General features: G+C 46.5%; 1 protein-coding gene and 1 long non-coding RNA gene across 7 annotated transcripts in view; one reads left to right on the top strand and one right to left on the bottom strand.

Annotated features, from left to right (window-relative positions):
* LOC134957389 (uncharacterized) overlaps positions 1 to 2,215 on the bottom strand; it is a 28,736-nt gene extending 26,521 nt beyond the window's left edge. Inside the window, exon 1 of the long non-coding RNA XR_010186581.1 lies at positions 2,058 to 2,215. This is a non-coding gene — a long non-coding RNA (uncharacterized LOC134957389). The remainder of the gene's footprint in view (positions 1 to 2,057) is intronic.
* FGGY (FGGY carbohydrate kinase domain containing) overlaps positions 1 to 22,015 on the top strand; it is a 533,714-nt gene that overhangs the window by 499,287 nt on the left and 12,412 nt on the right. The gene's annotated exons all lie outside the window — the stretch shown is intronic.

Genomic DNA, 22,015 nt, shown 5'->3' with positions numbered 1-22,015 from the left:
TTAGTGATATCATTCAGGTGCTTGAAAGGGAGGGGTATTTCTAAGCCAGAAAAAAAACACATTTTGTTTCCCCCAGCACCCTGAATGATAGCAGTAACCAGGTGTAAATCCCATACAATATCTTAGAATTCAGAGATCTCGGTTACATACCGTATATCTGCGCAAATGTATGTGTAAGCCCCCAAGCCGCATCAAGGCCTCTCTGTATATATATTGGGGGTCACTAGCGCTATATCTAGGTGCAGGGTGTGGCACCCCACAAAAATCAACATAAGCCAGACAAGCCCAGGGCAGCATACCAGTGAAAAAACTATAATATTAATAGATTTGTGTTTAAGAAGCTGAAGCTATAGAGAAAGTGATACAAAAATCAGATGTAATTAAAATAAGAAACAGTGTTGAAGAAATTAGTATGTGAGAAGTGTTAATGCAAGGGTATGCCACACTGTACGTCCATTAAACCAACCTGCGTTTGGGTTCGCATTTTAGTTTTGGGTTGTGGCCCTGTCCTGTGTGATACTGGGGGAAGAACACACACAGGGAGGGCGATACAGGTGGATATCTGGGGTCATCTATAAATGTGTTACTGGCCAATGATCTCATACCGAGATCTGTCTGTCTGACTTCTGCAGGGCAGAGCCGGCCCTAACCAATATGATGCCCTAGGCAAGATTTTGGCTGGTGCCCCCTAGCACCACCGCTAGTTCCGCCTCTGACCCTGCACCCCTTTCCCAGCACCATCACCCCCCACCCATAGCAGTCCTTTTTTTTGCTTTCCTACCCCCTGTAATTTAAATAAGAACAGTGTGCACATTTGGCCTTACACATATGCCGCACATTATTAGTGCCCTTATACACATTATGACACACATAGTGCCCCTTACACATATGTTACACATTATTAATGCCCTTATACACATAATGACACATGTAGTTCCCAGCGTGAGTCAACTGGCAGCTCTGCTAACGTCGGGTGCCTATTTTTTATGAAAATGCATCTTATTTGCATTGCTATGTGGCTAGGATGCACAAGCAGCTTCTGCTGATTAAAATGATATGCAGCATGCCTATATACTGTGTGAGACTGTGGCTGTATCTGCATATGAAATGCTACGTACAGAATATAGGCATGCCGCATATCATTTTAATCAGCAGAAGCTGCTGATGCCCCTAGGCATACCAAATGCCCTAGTCAATTGCCTAGTTTGCCTATACCTAGGGCCGGCTCTGCTGCAGGGTATGGATGACCTGTGACCTGTGTACTCAAATGCAACAGGTGACATGCGGCATAGTCATTAATATGCCCCCCTGATACTTTGGAAAGCCGTGGCATTGGATACCTTCTTACTGGAGCAGCTGACTATTGCTCTGCTGCAGAATAAGCATCTGTCCCCGCTACCCTAACACAGCCGATTCCACCGCTACAAGGTCTCCCGGCAGTGTTAGTGCACATGCGTGACCGAAGTTTACGCATGCACGCTGGCAAAGGGGGGTGGAGGGGGCACACCTGGAATTGAGTGGGGTACAGGGAACAAACACCAACGTAGGTTCCTGCTGTCAAACTCTGAAAACTTTCAGTTTTTGGAGTTGGATGAGGGATGGCCCCAGGCGGGCCGGATCAAAGATGAAGGGTAAGCAGGATCTACCTTCTGCATATCATTCTGTTGAATACCTCTGATACCTGGATTGTACTATTATGACTATTATCACTTATATATTGTGATGATAAATGGGTCCCTATTTCTTATGCTGCTTTCTGTTGAGGTTCCAGCAGAGAACACATAAGACTGTAACCAAGGCTATACTATCTGCGTATTCCCAGCCTATTGCTATGGACATATACCAGTACATAAGTAATACAGTATTCTACTGGCTTGGCACAGAAATGGCATAATAACGGCTCATTGTGCGTTTCTCCCCCACCTCTCTATCCTGCAGTTGTGAATCATCAACTATTTTGAGAAGTTACAGATCCATTAATACTGTGCTGTCACCCACAACTGCTTAACCCCTTACGAGGTGTATAAGAAGGAAGAAACAGATCATGTTAGATTTACCATGTCAGGGGACCCTAATCCTTATTGCAGCTGCTGTTTCCAATATGCATCGTCGCCTCACTGCTGCATTCGGCTGCGTCCAGTGAGGCACCATGTAATACCTTATACATAGATTTTACGCATGATGCTACTTCCCTGGTGCTTCCAGTGTGTTGGAATGCTGCTTTTAGGATCTAATTCAGAGTTGATCGTAGCAGCAAATTTGTTAGCAGTTTGGCACTGCAGGGGGGGGGGCAGATGTAACATGTGCAGAGCGTTAGATTTGGGTGGGGTGTGTTCAAACTGCTATCTAAATTGCAGTGTAAAAATAAAGCAGCCAGTATTTACCCTGCACAGAAACAAAATAACCCACCCAAATCTAACTCTCTCTGCACGTGTAACATCTGCCCCACCCCCCCTGCAGTGCACATGGTTTTGACCAACAAATTTGCTGCTGCGATCAATTCTGAATTACCTCCTGGGTACAGAAGTAGCACCTGTTGTAGTGGTCAGTCTTCCCAGTGCTGCTTCTTTGTAACTGATCACAGCCCGGTACTCCCACAGTGCAATTTGTACTATAGTCATTGTTAAGGTGCGTGTGACACGAGTCTGAGCATCTTGTATTTTATTTTGAAGTTCTGCTCATCAGTGATGTCTTCAGTTTCAGTTGGGTGGGGATTAAACAACTTTTGGCAGATCACGTCAGTGCAGAGTATTTCAGGAGATATGCGTGCCGATCTTGTGGTAAGTACTGACTTGTACTCTCATTTGTTTTTTTTTAATGAGGACATAAACACAGTGTTACATATGAAATGCAGTGTTTTGACTTGAGTTGTGGAACAGAGGTAAGATGGAAGTCACGGAATGAGATATATATATATATATAGAAGGAGCAGGATCCTCCCAACAGCACAACGTAATGATGTGAACTTGCCCACTAAGTAGCACCACCAATATTGATGGGGGTAAGCTGATTGGGACCGGGGGTGCGACCTCATTACATAGGCGGTGTATGTACCATGGAAGGGGCATGGCCACACGCCTGGGGGTTTCCCTAGGACTAAACTTCCACTGCCCCCACTCTCTCTAGGTCCCCTTGCTACTAGCAACCATTAACCCATCAGTGTCTGCCCTCTGTTACCCAGTAATCCCAATCCGTCTGCAGGGAATGTTCTGCTCTGATACTGACCTTACCTGTCCTAGGACTGGAAACTGACATGTCTACACGACACCACACACCTGGCGAGAGTTTGGAGATAAGTTCTGTAGCGCAGTATTGTTTTCTGTACTATGTTGCATTGGATAAATCATTTTAAACTACGCAAGTTTTTATTTTTTTCATCAAGGAAAAAAAAAAAGCTGCTTTAGCTCCAACCGTTGTAAATCTTGTGGCCCTGACTACATAAACAGATGTCTAGTTAGGTGTTTTTATGTTTCTTTTGGGGCGAATATAACACAGGTTAGAAACAAACAACTGTATTATAGGGGGGATATGCTAGGACCCAGTTCTTGATTTTTTTCCTTACAGCTTGTTTTTCTTTCTAAACTACATATAAAGTGCAATGTACTAGTTTAAAAACAGCCTTGCAAAAAAGTTTTTTATTTTTCTTTTCCGAAGAACATTTATTTTATCACAGCGCCCTCAGCTGGAGACTGCTGAAATTGCTTTAAGTTTAGGAAAATCTAGGTCATATTTTTGCTTTAGGTAATTTATACTGTATGTAACTGTGTATTATTCGTTTAAATACACTAGAAGTATGAAATGCGGAAGTGATTGTACAGTGACAAAAATAACTATTAAATGACTAGCCGGCTCCCGTTCACAGTGTATGGGAGGGCGGCGCTGGGAGATCATGTGATCTCCCAGTGCCGCCCCTGCCCACATCACCAACCCGGCAATTGCCGGGTTGGTGAGCGCTGCCTGAAGGGGGCTGTAGCACGGGTCACAGCTGTGTCAGGCGACACGGCTGCGACCCGTGCTACAGTGGTGGAAAAGGGGTATTAGCAATAGATGTCTTCAGAAATCCAGTGTTTAGTAAACATACCGGTGTGTGTGTATATCTATCTATCTATCTATCTATCTATCTATCTATCTATCTATCTATCTATCTATCCATCTATATCATGCCACATCGCAGCAAGATGAACATGGCTATATATATATATATATATATATATATATATATAATGTGTAAGTCATGCTTGCCTTGCCGATATTCTGGCTGCCCCATGCAGGAGGGGGCAGCCAGGTCGGCACAGGAAAAGCATGGCAAGGGTGAATGGGGCGGAACCGAGGCGTGGCCACGTGAATGTGTCATCGTGGCCTCGCCCCTTGCAATGCTGAGATTAGACACTGAGAGGCAGAGGGCGGGGCCACAATGACGTGCGAATCGCGTCATCTGACACCCCCGGACTGCTCACTTCGGACAGGGTTGCTGGGCAATGCCGTGGGTGGGGGTGGCTTGCGGGCTGACAGTACCCAGCCGGGAGACTTGACCACTCTTCCGGGAGTGCCGCATGATTTTTGGGTGTCTCCTGGCCATTCCGGGATAGTATGGTATAAGTACTGTATATAGTAAGCCTCTATTAGCATAAAGTTGAGGGTGTAGTATAATAAATCTACAATGTCTAGGTAGACAGTCAGTAAGTCGGCAACATAAGGTCGACATGCATTAGGTCAACCAATGAAAGGTTGACAGGGTGCAAAGGTCGACATGACAACAGTCGACACAAGTCTTGTATATTCCATGTTATGTGACCGCATCATCAGTACAAATGAGGGCTGCTTCACTCTCCACGCTTCGGGCAAGGTGGCTCGCTAATGGTGTGTTGACCATTGCCACGTTGACGTTTGATCTTGTCAGTGTTTTAGCTGGACCTATTGACTGTCTACCTAGACATTGTAAATCTATCATCCCGATACCAAAGCTGAAGCAATGTCAGTCTAAACTGAACTGTCATTCTTCTTTTCTTTCTTTTACTCTCTCAACCAGAAGACCTTTCACGTCACCCACTTGTACCCGTTACTCAGTGGGACTCACCCACACCCCCCCAATCCAGAGTGATCTCTGAGTCACAAAAATAAAAGGGGACGATGTTAGGAGATGTTAATTAGTCCACACTATCACTATAACACATATAGGTGGAGATGTATTAAACCTTCCAAAGAGTGGAGCGTTGCCCATAGCAACCAAACCGCTGCTACCTAGCCGTTTATACAGTGTACTTGGTAACTACTAGCCAGAAGCTGATTGGTTGCCAGGTGGTATTACAGTGGGTGTCTGAGTCCTTGCACATTCATACACACGGGTGTGCACCAGAGAATGGTTTGTATAGCGGCATTTCCATAAAGCCACAGACAGGTGACTGCCGAATGACGCAGCTGCAGCCGCCTCTATGTCCTTATATGAATCAGGCCCTGGATGCTTTTTGATATATCTGAATGCTTCTATTAAATCACCGATGTCACTTACGGGTCACGGGCCGTGTGGAAGTCTCTGCTGAGACGTTTGTTATGCAGCTTATGCACCATGTTGTGTTGCTGTTCTCTGCATTGTTTCTAATGTGTATCTGTATCACGCCTGATAGTGTCCTGTTACACAGATCAGCATACTGATTACTTCCTCCGGGCAACTTCTCCACCCTGTAGAATTCATCTGTGAGAGAAGGGTGCAAATTGCTGTTGCCGCAGCGTTTAAATGCCATCAGCGGCAGCCCTTCTCACCATTTGCCCGGCCAATTCACACCCTGATTCGCACAAAAGAGCTTGCTAGCCTATAGGGTAGTAAATACTTTTGTGCGAGATCCCGTTGCGGTAAAGCACGATGGCCGCTGTGCTGATTCGGCAGGGTGAATTCATTTGCCCACAATTGAATTCCTCCGTGTACCTTAGAGGTAGACTCGGAGGTTATAAGAAATTGGGTTGAGATGTACAGTGAACAAATCAGAACTACTAGATAGTTCCTCAGCCAATATAAACTTAAATGTTAACGTCTAATCCAGTGGTTCCCAAACTGTGTGCCGTGGCACCCTCGGGTGCCTCAGGATACTTGCAGGGGTGCCTTGGATTAGTGGTCTAGTACCAATTAAAATTATTTGTGGTCCATGTACCATACCTTTTAACATTTTACACATGAAAATCATTACAAATTCAAAAAGGGGCGTGGCCAAGGGTATACTTTCAATGAAGGTTTGGAGAGCCAAAAATCGGTACAGACCATCAAAAAAAGGTCCTGCACCTGCCAAAAAGGTCCAGCTGGAGGGTATGATGTACTAGGCAAAACCTGTGCTGGTGGCTGCCAATCATAAAATATGTGGACAAACAGAAGTGAATACTGTTCATAAGGATGACACATATATACACTGCTCAAAAAAATAAAGGGAACATTTAAACAACACAATGTAACTCCAAGTCAATCACACTTCTGTGAAATCAAACTGTCCACTTAGGAAGCAACACTGATTGATAATCAATTTCACATGCTGTTGTGCAAATGGAATAGACAACAGGTGGAAATTATAGGCAATTAGCAAGACACCCCCAATAAAGGAGTTGTTCTGCAGGTGGTGACCACAGACCACTTCTCAGCTCCTATGCTTTCTGGCTGATGTTTTGGTCACTTTTGAAAGCTGGCGGTGCTTTCACTCTAGTGGTCTACAACCCACACAAGTGGCTCAGGTAGTGCAGCTCATCCAGGATGGCACATCAACGCGAGCTGTGGCAAGAAAGTTTGCTGTGTCTGTCAGCGTAGTGTCCAGAGCATGGAGGCGCTACCAGGAGACAGGCCAGTACATCAGGAGACGTGGAGGAGGCCGTAGGAGGGCAACAACCCAGCAGCAGGACCGCTACCTCCGCCTTTGTGCAAGGAGGAACAGGAGGAGCACTGCCAGAGCCCTGCAAAATGACCTCCAGCAAGCCACAAATGTGCATGTGTCTACTCAAACGATCAGAAACAGACTCCATGAGGGTGGTATGAGGGCCCGACGTCCACAGGTGGGGGTTGTGCTTACAGCCCAACACCGTGAAGGACGTTTGGCATTTGCCAGAGAACACCAAGATTGGCAAATTCGCCACTGGCGCCCTGTGCTCTTCACAGATGAAAGCAGGTTCTCACTGAGCACATGTGACAGACGTGACAGAGTCTGGAGACGCCAAGGAGAACGTTCTGCTGCTTGCAACATCCTCCAGCATGACTGGTTTAGCAGTGTGTCAGTAATGGTGTGGGGTGGCATTTCTTTGGGGGGCCGCACAGCCCTCCATGTGCTCGCCAGAGGTAGCCTGACTGCCATTAGGTATCGAGATGAGATCCTCAGACCCCTTGTGAGACCATATGCTGGTGCGGTTGGCCCTGGGTTCCTCCTAATGCAAGACAATGCTAGACCTCATGTGGCTGGAGTGTGTCAGCAGTTCCTGCAAGACAAAGGCATTGATGCTATGGACTGGCCCGCCCGTTCCCCAGACCTGAATCCAATTGAGCACATATGGGACATCATGTCTCGCTCCATTCACCTACGCCACGTTGCACCACAGACTGTCCAGGAGTTGGCGGATGCTTTAGTCCAGGTCTGGGAGGAGATCCCTCAGGAGACCATCCGCCACCTCATCAGGAGCATGTCCAGGCATTGTAGGGAGGTCATACAGGCACGTGGAGGCCACACACACTACTGAGCCTCATTTTGACTTGTTTTAAGGACATTACATCAAAGTTGGATCAGCCTGTAGTGTGTTTTTCCACTTTAATTTTGAGTGACTCCAAATCCAGACCTCCATGGGTTAATAAATTTGATTTCCATTGATAATTTTTGTGGGATTTTGTTGTCAGCACATTCAACTATGTAAAGAACAAAGTATTTAATAAGAATATTTCATTCATTCAGATCTAGGATGTGTTATTTTAGTGTTCCCTTTATTTTTTTGAGCAGTGTATATATACTTAATTCAATATTTCTTTCTATATTTCTCAAAAATAAACATTTGGCCTAGGGGTGCCGTGAATAAAATTCTGATGCTCTAGGGCTGTGGTTCTCGCCCTTGGTCCTCAAGAAACCCCAACAGTTCATGTTTTCCAGATCACCTAGCAGTTGAACAGGTGTATTTATTACTCACTGACACATTTTAAAAGACCCACAGGTGGAGCAAATTATTTCACTTGCAATCCTGTGAGGAGACCTGGAAAACATGAACTGTTGGGGGTACTTGAGGACCGAGGTTGAGATCCACTGCTCTAGGGCACCGTGATTCAAATAAATTTGGGAACCATTGTGCTAATCTAATGAAACACTGCCCCTAGTGGTTACTCTGCTGTAACTGGTAAATGAAGTCTCTGAGAGACACAAGTGTGTTACATAATGTAATGTAGGTTTAGTGCATGTTAGCTGTGGATACCTAGTGGAAACAAAGGGGGTCATTCCGAGTTGATCACTCGCTAGCAGATATTAGCAGCCGTGCAAACGCATAGTCGCCGCCCACGGGGGAGTGTATTTCCGCTTTGCAGGAGTGCGAACGCCTGTGCAGCAGAGCGCCTGCAAACACATTTTGCGCAGAACAAGATCAGCCCTGTAGTTACTTATCCTGTGTGATGATTGCTGCGACGAGTGACACGGTTATGACGTCAGATACCAGCCCAGCAAACGCCCGGCCACGCCTGCGTTTTTCCAAACACTCCCAGAAAACGGTCAGTTGACACCCAGAAAGCCCTCTTCCTCTCAATCTCCTTGCGATCGGCTGTGCGATTGGAATCGTCCCTAGAACCAGTGCAAAAACACAATGGACTTCGTACCCGTACGACGCGTGTGCGCATTGCGGTGCATACGCATGCGCAGATTAGCCGTTTTTTTCACCGATCGCTACGCAGCGAACAACAGCAGCTAGCGATCAACTCGGAATTACCCCCAAAGTACTGACATAAACGTTTATACTAAAAGTCAGTCTTTACTACAGTATGACAATATAGCAAAGAAAAATATGTTGCTCTCTGTGGATATTAACTATCAATATTTGAAACAATGAAACTAGTTTTATCTGTTCTAAAACTAGAGGAGGCGCTCTGCTGGGCAGCTATACCAGATATTTGGGTGCACAGTGGCATGCAAATCGGGGGCTTTAATTGTGACATGGCAGGGGTGTGAGGTTATACTGTACCTCCTCCACTCCTGGGCCCCTACAGAGGTGCAACTCCTAAAGTCTATCACTCCTCCCATTCTGGGAGGGGCACTGAGAGGAAGGGAGAGAGGATACAAATAAGCCCCTCCCCTGCCCCATTACCCCAGAGTTGCACATGCCACAGGTGTGTGCACTCCGTCAGGGCATAGCCGCAGACCCCGCCACGTGTTGGTGGCCCTGCTTTCCAGGGCAGCTTATGTCCGCTGTGGAATAGGCTAAAACATCTTAAAGTCCATTTGTGTTTATAGGGAATACTAGGACATTGTGCTTAGGCTGACTGGATAACTAAGTGCAGTTCACCCCAATTTAATTCAGAACCTTCAGCTTTTCACGGTCTTTAAAATGACAAACCCCGATGGAGTCCTGATGGTAATTAGATGCTTGTAGAGATAGTTACTGTTTCTTATACCTACCAAGTCTTTTGGTGATCTCTGTTTCGGGAATAGTGTTTTGTCCGGTCTTTTTGCTGGACACGTGTACTTTTCCTGTTTAGCGTCTACCGTGTCTCAATTTGTTGTCGTCCTTGTGGAAGTAGATATCTTGTCTTTTGCTGTTCTCTGCTTCCTTTGGCCCTTAAAAAACATCAGAGAGATGGAGTATGGTTTGTGCAGGGAATAACTAATACGTTACTTATGTTTTAGTAGTTTCTGACTCCCAGTTCTGCCTTTATAGCTGGCAACTTTCAGCCAGGGGGGGTGGCTGTCAAACATAAGTAATTAGCCCAGTGCATTACAATGTGGGTGTGGTTCAAAAAATTGTTCTATAAAAGATCTATACACACATACAACACCTATCTGTTAAAGCAGAGATAATTCTAGTAACCAATATTCAAAAGAGAGGATAACAGTGATCTCAATACAATACAGGAAACATTCTCGAGACTGATATACAATACATGGACCATTCTAGTGACTGATATACAATACAGAAACTGTTCTAGTGACTGATATACAATACAGAAACTGTTCTAGTGACTGATATACAAAACAGGGACCATTCTTGTGACTGATATACAATACAGGGACCAATCTAGTGAAATACAATATAGTGAGCATTTCAGTGACTGACATGCAGTGCCTACTGCCAGCCACATGGTCGTCGTTCCAGACTGTAAGTGCTCCCAGGTCCACTGCGCATGCCCAATGTATCTGGGACCTGCACATGTGCTCAAGCACCAACTTCTGGGACTGCATCAGCTGCAGCTCCTAGAAACTGGCTTATGGAAAGTTAGGAGAGTTTCTTCCCACTGGAAGCACTCTCTCTGTGAATCGTAGCCCAGATTATTGAATGTTGAAGTGCCTCAGAGATGTAATTCTCATAGAAATGTATAATATCAGTAGGAAGTGGGCGGGCCACCTACTCCTCCGGGATTCCGGGACAGTAGGTAAGTGTGTCTAGGTTGGATTGAATGATCTGATTACAATGTGTATTGACAGATTTAGATCTTTATAGTAAGCACAGTGATACTTTATATATTACGCCTTACAGATAATCTAATCGATGTCTGCTAAAGTACTAATTACATGTATAGACATTAATTCCACCTATATTACTCATCAGCCATTAAAGGAGATAGCCACCGCTGGGTGTGGTATGCGTGACCGGCGTTCAAGAGACCGCTGGTCAGCATACTGACGCCAGGATTCCGGCAGCGGAATCCCGGCGGGGGGTGGCGAGTGCGTCAAGCCCCTTACAGGCTCGGTGGCGACCTAAGGTCGCCATGGGTTATATTCCTACTCTACGGGTGGGAATAGTCTCTGTTGGTTGTCATGCCGACCGTCGGGATTGTAAGGGAGCGAGATATAGGGGAGGTTATGTGACCTCATCACGCCAGCGTTATGTCTTCCCATTGGATTTGTTGTTGCATTTGACAGTCATAAAAAGAAACCGGACAACAGGGCTCCATTTAAGAATGGTACTAATTACTGACAGCAGATTCCATTGAGTATCACAGTGATACTAACGACTGTTCCGCCGGTATGTAACAAATCTCCCCTGTCCAGCACGCTCCTCCTGCCGCTGGCCATGTGTTGCTTGATAGCCTTTATCATGAGGCCTACTGTGACAAATTACATGGCCCTATGTGGGCACTGCCATTATGTAGTGTTAGGACTGCTGTATTGGGGAAGCCGTGACGTGGCTCAGCAGCTAAATATGTGTTTGCAAACATGTGTGACTAATTCTCTGAATTTCTATTACCAGATAGGTTCAGGGATGGTTACAGGTAATTTTTAGTGTGCGGAAGGGAAATTAGGAGTGGGGATTTGCACACTCCCCCCCGCCCCCCCACTCTGTCTGTTTGTCTGTGACCCCTCCCCCTATCCAGCACCTAATACATAATTATCTCCAGGAACGATCGAGCAACTGACAAATTGTTTGTCTGCTTGTTGCTTGATAATGCACATGCATTACGGATATCTGCCTATTGCTCTTCAACCCGGTAGATACTCAACAAAGATTGAAAGGCTTCACTGAAGCCGGAAAGGCTTTTGCAGGGTCTCAATTGTCAGCAATGGGGACTGTGGGAGTGATTCAGACCTGATCGCTGGGCTGCCAACCTTGCAGTTCTGCGTTCAGATAGTCGCCGCCCCCAGGGGGAGTGCAAATTTGCTGTGCAAGTGTGTGATCGCATTTGTGTACGCCGAGCTGTAAAAATCCAGTGTGTGTGCAGCCCAGGACGTACTCCTACAGTGCGATCACATCAGGCTGATCGGGGCCGGAGCTGACGTCAGACACCCTCCCTGAAAACGCTTGGGAACGCCTGCGTTTTACCTGACACTCCTAGAAAACGGTCAGTGACCTCCCACAAACGGCCTCTTCCTGTCAGTCACCTTGCGAACGCCCATGCGATCAGAATTTTCGCACCATCCTGACTGTTGTTGTTGGCCGACGCGTGTGTGCATTGCGGTGCATGCGCAGTCTATTGCTGGTCCCCTGCTGTGCAAAAACGCACAGCAGCGGTCAGGTCTGAATCACCCCCTGTGTCGATTAATGGGGTAAGTGGTGCAGTTCCAAACACCGGTGAGCTTAGCTTTCGGCTGTTTGCTAAATACAGAGCAGATGTCGTGACCCCGTTAGCCAGTGCTAAAGGTGTTATGGCTCATACTTAAATAGAGCTATAAGGGCCTCATTCAGTGTTAGATGTAAACGCAACCTGACATGCGGGTGTTATATGCCGGGTGTAAGCTGCGCACAGATAATGCAACTTTTTTGGGGGGGTGCATTTCACAACTCCTATTGTGTCTGACTGCATAAGGCTACACAGGCGAACGCTCCTTTTTGTATTACCTGTAGCAAAACCAAGCTTGACGGGAGAATGCCCACATGAACAATGGACGAGTCTGTGAACTGCACAGCAGCAAATTAGCCTCATTAATCGGATGTTACAGTGAGCACAGGCTTTCTGCTCCTAATTAGAGGCATTATTCCATTGACAGTATGACAATGTCCCCATCGCGGTCTCGGCTCAGCATATACAATGGTGCTTCAAGTAGCAAATATTTGGGCAATTTGCACCTGTTCTATGGAGTATATTTGGGATAAATGTGCTATTGTTTAAAAAGCATCTCGTACATGGAAACAGTGGATTCAGCATGTTCTGTTTACACTAGAAGCAGCTGGAGGCTTTAAATGGCCAGTCCCCGAACTCATCCTCAGTTCTTTCCAGCCTGCGGCTAAAGTGCCAGTTTGCTCCTAAGTCCCGTTGCGTGAGCTGATTAAATATTTACAAAGAAGAGGAGGGGGGATGTTTTGCGGCTGCTCGGAGTTGGGGGTTAGGACGGGATTATTGCTTAGATGCCTGACTGAATCAACACAACTGTGTCTGACTGTGGTAGCAGGCTGTAGTAAATAAGGCTTATCACCGACGAATCGGAGCATAGAATCCATACACTCAATCCATATAATCTGCTGGAGTTAGAACCGCCAACCCCCAGGCATCTTTACAACTATCAGAATGTACTCGCAGCTAAGGACAGGACATACAGATCCCAGGGCAGATTAGCAATGAACTATAATAGAACGTTAAGAAGCAGGCCCCAGAGTTCTGTCAGAAAAATGGTGATAAATGGTTAGGTGATTACACGGGGGCACAGTATGTGTAGAACATATCAACAGTTGTCACAGTGACATGACAGGAGAACGTTCATACTGGTGTTTTTTATATTCTGGACATCATAATTATTATAATCATTTCCATGTAAGGCAGCCCGGGCTACCACTAATGAAAATTAATGACTTGACGCTTTTCCGTGTCTATAAAAGTGCTGCGGTGAGCCACGTGGATTTTTTTTTCTTCTTTTGCTAAATTCATTTTAGTAAACTGTTATTTACAAATACTCTTTCAAAGAAACGATTTAGTTTTGAGGCTTACTGTCTCTATACAGCCGAAATGGTCCTTGTAAATCCCTAACAGTTCATGTTTTCCAGACCACATGTGGTTCTTTTAAAATGTGTTAGTAATGAATGTACTTGTGCAGCAGCTAGGTGATCTGGAAAACATGAACTGTTAGGGGTCCCGGAGGGCTGAGGGCCTTATTCAGAGATGGGTGCAGCGGCTGCGTTTGCATGCAGCAGCAGCGTCCGTTGGGTCTGCGCATGCGCACTGGCCATAGTGTGCCACCCTTCACCATGTGATCGCATCCCGGATGGACGCGGTCGCATAATGATTGACGGCATTTAGTGGGTGTGGTCTGGACAACGCAAGTGTGTTCGGGGTAATGTTCGGGGGGCGGCTGCGTGACGTCACACGCAGCAGCTGAGAAAAAAAAATGGCCAGCGCAACCAGGCTGCGCAGGGAGGGGTCATCCTCAAATCGCTGCATTCACAATTAAATGAAATTCTGTTACCCAGAAATTTCACAGCAACTTCTTAAACCAGTTTTTCACAACCTCGGCCCTTAAGGTCTACTAACAGTGATATTCATGCTTGAGCACAGATGGTTATATCAAAATAACTGAGGTACTGTACTAATTAAGTCACACGTGCTGAAGTATGGCTACCTTAAAACCTGGACTGTTAGTATGCCTTGATGACCGTGGTTGATAACCTCTGTCTAAAACAATAAAGTTGATAGATCATTACCTCCCCACTCCATTACAGAAGGCTGAAGCACCTACCACATATTTAGTACACTATCCTATTGGGATCCCATATAAGTCGAGCTGACATTTCAGTCAGTTAAGCTGCTGTGACATCACTGACTCTGTCCTGACAACGTTATTTCAAATATATTATTCAGGACATTAGCACACAGCATTGTACATGCATAATATTAATGTAAACCAGTGTCATTACTTGTGCAATAAATTGACACTTGTTTGTAAGATGGTCCGTATAGACTGTGGCATGTTTTCTTCCTAGCTATCAGTAGATACCGGGGGGCTGCTTGTGGGAACCCTAGCCACCTCACTTCCCTTTCCCGGCCCTCCAAGCTCTCTGCCCCACTAGTACTTCTGCAAAAGTGAAATTGTTTGAGAACGCTCTTTATTAGATGTGTTTTTCCATCTCCCTCACCCCTGGCTCAGGTTATCAGGAGCAGATTTCCTCAGGAATCCCATACTATACATTACCATGCCAGCGGGAATATAATGTGTGGATATATACTGCACAGGCCGTAGGATAATGAATGGTTTGGCCGATGTGTTGGAGCCGCGGTGGTACGTACATGAGAGATGCTGTCCAGATTTCCAAGACAGTTTCTTACCCTGTAATAAAGTAAATAAATGTCCTCCTCCGACTAGACTTGAGATATTCGCCTGATATCCATCTGAAACACCCGGCAAATGGTTCAGGCCCACACGAGAACAAGAAAGTGAGAGGCAGATATCTTACCTCACATTACCACTCAGCAATCCTACAGGGCTGACAGCACAACGACTCCTAGATCACAGCAGCAGAATGCCGTGGGGGGGCACAAAAAAGCCCCTTGGTGGCTCGCTGCACTCACCATAGGTTCTATTCCCTGTCAGTCAGCATGCCGACTGGTAAGCCGGTGGAATCCCGGCGTCGGCATGTTGACAGCCAGGATCCCGAGCACTGGTCACATGACCAGATCCCATCCTACATACATGTCACAGAATAACGTTCTCTACAGGTCCCATTTGCCAACTTGGGGGTAAATTTACTAAGATGGGAGTTCTATTTAAGATGGGATGTTGCCCATAGCAACCAATCAGATTCCAGGTATTATCTTCTAGAAGGTGCAAGATAAATGAGTAGAATCTGATTGGTTGCTATGGACAACATCCCATCTTAAATAGAACTCCCATCTTAGTAAATTTACCCTTTGGTGTCTTGAATGCCTCCCGCGTGCGCGCTTGTGCACCTGTGGTAGGGAAATTAGATTGTGAGCTCTTTAAGCAGGACTAATGAGAATGAATAAACCTTCTCTATACAATAGAATAAAAGAATAATAATAGTAAATAAGGTGTACGCATGTTGGGAGCAGATAACTTATCGATTCCTGAATAATGAGTGGTCATTGAGGCACGAGGCACCGGGTAAATGTATATGCTGAATATGGCTTCCTCCGTTGTGTGCCGGAACACTTTATATTGACCTGTGCGCGGCCAGTAACCACACAGATAATAGGAAGGGATCTCCTAAATGACACATGGAGATAGTGCACACACTCCCCAGATGTGGAGACGCGATTCGGGCTCCTGACAGCAGCCGGCGTGGCTTATTTACTCCCTAATGCAGCGGGATAGCATAAAATCCCTCCAGATGCAAATATTTACAGCCCAGTCTCCGTGGAAACCAAGGTAAACATTCACATGCAGAAACTTCGCCAGTCTCAGCCCGCTGTACGGCCGGAGAAGGTGAGGAGTACTGATTGGAGACCTCGGCCGATCACCACTAGGATGTCCACTCCCAATACATTATCCCCTAATCACTTCATTACAAAACATTTCTCACAAAGAACAGTATTAATTGTACAGTATTATAAGAGCATGAGAACATCAGGCAGTTGTGCCTGTCTTTGTCTTCAGTGTTAACAGATGTCTCCAGTAGTTGTTACCCCCCCCCCCCCCCCCCCCCCCATACATCCTAGTTTTGTGATTGGGGGTGGGGACTTAGCAGATCATAGCCAGAGATGAGGTACCATCCAATCAGCTCCTGTCATAAGGTCAGTACTGACGGGAGAGATGTGTGCTGAGCCATCGTAACACAGACCGCTCAGCACACATCTCTCCCCCCCGCTCAGCACAGCGCGATGTGCTGAGCGAGGGGGGAGGGGAAGGGGGGGGGGGGGCGAAGACGGGGGGGTGCTCACTTCACACATCGTTGAATGCAGGCTCAATCTAGCACCGGCGATAGCGATGCACGGGGCAGCGCATCGCTATCGCTGGGGGGCATACACACTGCAGACCCGTGCTTAAAATCTAAGCAATCTAGTCAGACTGCTTAGATATTAAGCACGGATCTCTCCCTGTGTGCCCCCCTATATTACAGGCTGTGCTAGACATGTTTTAATTAGATGGTACTTTATCTCTCTCCACTTGATCTCTAAGATTTGATAAATCTCACCCTTGGTAGTCAGATGACTGCACTGTGAGCATAGTTGGAGGGGATTTACAATGTTCCCCAAATGTCAAAAGTTCTATGAAACCTAAATAAGGGCTAAACAAGCAGTATAATGAGAGAAAATATGCTATTGTTTTAATCAGTGATGGAGAGGGTCTAATGAGAGAAGGATGGCCATCCCATTGATGGGTAACTTCGATGGTGTCGAACCACCTGATTTGGAACCATCGATGGTTTCACCCACCTATGGTCACCTATGCTTTACAATTCATTAGGCTGTGGGCCAAAAAGAGCCATGGGGTGGGGCTTCGCGGGAGTGTTAGGGAGCTAAGATCCGTGTCCCGGCACGTTGCGGAGAAAAAAATAATTGCTGCTTGTGTATTATGGATGGTGAGAAACCATCTGGTTTTCCCCCATCGATGGAAAAAGTATTCAACATTGGTCTATGACCAATTCGAATTTGAATCATCTCTATGAGAGAGCAGCAATGTTTTCACTCGTAGAGTCTCGCTCCTAAATCCACGATGACAGTGTAACTGTGGAAATAGCACTTCTACTTGAAATTAGCAGTGGAAAACTCAGCAACTCTCTATTGCTTGATGTGGGAATGGACCTGTGTAGGCCAGGACCTGTTGCTGGTAATATACAAACACTATAGTGCGCGCCCAGCCTAAATCACTAACAGAAAGATAGAAGAAAAGAGGGGGAATTCAATTGCAGGCGGGAAATGTAAACCCCTTCCCCCATGCAGGGTTTTCAGGGTTTCTCATACGTCCTAGAGGATGCTGGGGTCCACTTTAGTACCATGGGGTATAGACTGTTCCGCAGGAGCCATGGGCACTTTAAGACTTTTTCAGAGTGTGAACTGGCTCCTCCCTCTATGCCAGACCTCAGTTTAGAAAATGTGCCCAGGCAGACTGGTTGCACTCTAGTGGAGCTCTACTGAGCTCTACTAAAAGACTTTATTTAGGGACTGACACCTTCGCTAGTTCGAAGTCTCTGGATGTGGTCAGAGCTTTGAGAATTTATGTCGCAAGATCAGCTCGGATACGGAAAACAGAGGCTCTGTTTGTCCTGTATGCTCCCAACAAGATTGGGTGTCCTGCTTCTAAGCAGACTATTGCGCGTTGGATCAGAGGTACGATTCAGCACGCTCATTCCACGGCAGGGTTGCCGATGCCGAATTCGGTGAATGCCCATTCTACAAGAAAGGTGGGCTCATCCTGGGCGACTGCCCGGGGGGTCTCGGCATTCCAACTTTGCCGAGCAGCTACTTGGTCAGGGACGAACACGTTTGCTAAGTTTTACAAGTTTGACACCTTGGCCGCCGATGACCTAAAGTTTGGTCAATCGGTGCTGCAGGGACATCCGCACTGTCCCGTCCGTACTGGAGCTTTGGTATAACCCCATGGTACTAAAGTGGTCCCCAGCATCCTCTAGGACGTATGAGAAAACAAGATTTTTATACCTACCGGTAAATCCTTTTCTCCTAGTCCGTAGAGGATGCTGGGGTCCACTTTAGTACCATGGGGTATAGACGGTTCCGCAGGAGCCATGGGCACTTTAATACTTTTCAAGGGTGTGAACTACGGCGTAGAGGATGCTGGGCACCCAGCCCAGTGCGTACTTTACCTGCAGTAGTTATTTTGTTATAGTTTTACACAGGTGTTGTGTTAAAATTATTTTCAGCTCGTTGTTGCAATGATTATGCTGGTTAGCATGTGTTTGTTGAATGCTATGTTGTGCGGCATGGTTGAAGTGTGAGCTGGTGTGAATCTCACCATTAATTTAAAAGTAAATCCTTTTCCCGAATTGTCCGTCTCCCTGGGCACAGTTCCTATACTGAGGTCTGGAGGAGGGGCATAGAGGGAGGAGCCAGTTCACACCCTTGAAAAGTATTAAAGTGCCCATGGCTCCTGCGGAACCGTCTATACCCCATGGTACTAAAGTGGACCCCAGCATCCTCTACGGACTAGGAGAAAAGGATTTACCGGTAGGTATAAAAATCCTGTTTTTTCCTGCAGCAGGGTTTTACTATTTAAATGAACAGAAAATAGGATGTAGTGAGGTCTATAGAAATCACTGCGTCTTTTTTCACGCACCTCCGGAGCAAATGTGATTTTTCCTAAAATCGTTAATTTTAGGAAAAATCACAGAGACTTGCTCTGGCTTCCCCCGCTGAGGATTAATTAAGCAATTGGAAGTTTCCAATTAGCTTAATTAGTCTGTAATTACTTACCTTCCTAAGTGGTGTCTTCCGCATCCAGCGTGCGAGTGCTTGTGTGTGTGTGTCATGTGACCCATTTGTGTAGTATCATCCCCCCGGAGCCGGCCGCTGGGAGAACTACATCTCCCAGCAGTCCCCTCCCCAGTGGGATGATGGACTGGGGGACAATCGGACAGGTAAGTATTTTTTTTTTTTATATATATAACTCTCGGCACTGTATTTTCCTTGCTCCAAACCCTGCAATCATTTAAAAAAAGATTGGAAACCGTGGCTATCGGGAGTGTGTATACCCCGCGGTAATCCATAATTGAGCGCGAGGTACAGAAGGTTTATTACCTCGCTAAACCTCACTCCCAATTGAATTCCCCCCTTAGAGGTAGCACAGAGACTCCCCCTATCTTCTGCAGAGGATATACTGTACGTGAACAGAATAGTTTCACACTCCGTGTCGCTCTTCTCCATGTAAAGCTGTTTACAGAGGGATCAGCCGGCATTGCTGGGAAATACACACTGTTTCCCACTCTCCGCTGGTAGCTGGAATAGCCTCTTATCACAGAAGCTTTGTTCATGTCTTTGTAGCCGTTTCAACCATGACATAACAAGAGCGGTTTGAAGAGCTGAATAAGCCCCATTATGGCCGGATTTTGTTCTGCGGTGACCTCCGCTTATTCCTACCAGGGCGAAAACTCCCTGTGTGTATTTATAGAAGTGCTTTTGTGAAAAACCAAGGACGGAATTATTTTTCAATAAAAGGATCTATCCGAATATATAAGGATGTTTTACAAAGAATGATCCCTTTATGTGAGACCACTCTGTATTCAGTCCCCAACAATGCGTCCCTATGTAGAATGTAATATTTAACCTGGACGTGGGTGTTAATAGGGTTGTGTTATGTTTAATGAGCTGTCACAAGCGCCAATGCGTCATGTCCAGTTGTATGTCCAAAATAATCCAACACACTCATACAGACTAGAGAAGAACGTCAGACATAGGCATCTACTGAAAACAAGTGCACAAAACAGAAACTGGTCATTGTGTCACTATCATGTGAGACTGAAAGTGCAAAAACAAGCCGACTGAATCACGTATTACTGCCATATTCAGTTGTTGTTTTGCACTTGTAACGGCTGCTGTGTTCTCGGGTGTAGTACGGGTGACCGGCGGTCTCCTGACCGCCGGTCACCTTACCGACGCCGGGATCCCGGCAGCATACCGACGCCGGGATCCCTGGCGGGGAGGGGCGAGTGCAGCAAGCCCCTTGCGGGCTCGCTGCGCTCGCCACGCTGCGGGCTCGGTGGCGACCTGCGGTCGCCACGGGTTCTATACCCACTCTATGGGTGTCGTGGACACCCACGAGTGGAAATAGTCCCTGTTGGTCGGCATGCCGACCATCGGGATAGTGAGCCGTCGGGCTCACGGAGGAGGTCATGTGACTGTCGGTCAGCCGACCGGCGGTCACATGACTACCACCCTGTGTTCTCCTATGCACATTTGAAGTGACAGGACCTTTAATTGGCTAAATGGGCTGGCTCAGGTCCGAATTCAGAGCTGATCGCTGCTGTGCGTTTTCGCACAGCCGGTGATTATCGAACTACTGCGCATGCACCGCAATGCACAGCGCATCGCCAAACAGCGACGGGATGGTGCGAAAATGTAAATTGCACGGGCGTTAGCAAGCTGATTGACAGGAAGAGGACGTTTGTGGGTGGTAACTGGACGCTTTCTGGAGTATCTAGAAAAACGCAGGCGTTCCCAAGCGTTTTCAGGGCGGGTGTGTGCCATCCGCTCCGGCAACAAGCAGACAGATTTCTTCACACTAGGGGAGGAAGTATTGAGCTATGCAGAGACTGCACACACTGCAGAGAATGGGAAAAACATTCGATGGTGATTGTGATGCAAACGGGTTTGCAGCTGTCCGCTGACTGAGGGGCATTTTCGCACGGCGTACACAGGCAATTGCAGACTTGCACGGTTCAAATTTTCACTCCCCCCGGGCGGCGACTATCTGATCGCAGGATAGTGTACGTAATTTGCAGCACAGCGATCGGGTCTGAATTAGGCCCTTAGATTGCAAGCTCTTCAGGTTACTCTGGTCTTTCTCTGTTATTGTGGCATTTTGTCACCGCGCCAGACCTAGGGTGGAAAAAAAGACTGTTCTTAGGGCCTAATTCAGCATGGATCGCAAAAGTAAAATCTTTCTCTAATGAGCAAAACCATGTGCACTGCAGGTGGGGCAGATGTAACATGTGCAGAGAGAGTTAGATTTGGGTGGGTTATTTTGTTTCTGTGCAGGGTAAATACTGGCTGCTTTATTTTTACACTACAATTAAGATTTCACTGCGTTCTCCCATTTGTACCTTATTTTGTGATACAATAATTATTTTCTTTATGCTTAGTGCAATATTCCTACTATTGTTGTATAGATTATATGTGGTCATTATTATTCTGTGTAGATGCTACAGTATACTGTGATGTTATGGTCAGTATTAGCAGTATACTGTATTTTTATACCATGGGGCCCTGGGCTGGGCTCACCTCCAGCCGTATAATTCATGTTACAGGGAGGGAAAGGTTTTCCGTCTACCCATAGAATGGAGAACATCTCCCTACACTGCCAGTAATGCCATCCTGCCAAATTAAATCTTGCTTTACCATGAGTGCAATACCAGGGTCCGCCATGCGCCAAGTCCACAGCCAGCACGGTTACCCTATTCCCTCCAGACAGCGTTATATACCGCAGCAGACGCATTGCCCATTGAATCCTCCACTTACCCATTAAAATGGCAAAACGCGTCATATCACAAATTATTTGTTCTGCACTTTTAAGCTCTAATAAATGCCTCTTGGCAGGCAGCCTTATACCCCTTTTATACCGCCTCAGGCCCATCTCCGCCGCTGTTTCCAACTTGACATATTGCTGGGTTGGTGACGTCAGCGGTGACGGCGCTTACAGATCACATGATCTCCAAGCGCCGCCTGTCCACACAGAGCGAACAGGAAACGGGTCGCAGCGACCCGGCTTCCCGTTCACACCGCACAGCGAGACGAGTTGAACACGTATTC

The sequence above is a fragment of the Pseudophryne corroboree genome, chromosome 9 (genome assembly GCF_028390025.1).
Source record: "Pseudophryne corroboree isolate aPseCor3 chromosome 9, aPseCor3.hap2, whole genome shotgun sequence".
Classification (NCBI taxonomy): domain Eukaryota; kingdom Metazoa; phylum Chordata; class Amphibia; order Anura; family Myobatrachidae; genus Pseudophryne; species Pseudophryne corroboree.
The sequence above is the reverse complement of the archived record's forward strand: the minus strand, read 5'-3'. Positions and strand labels throughout refer to the sequence as shown.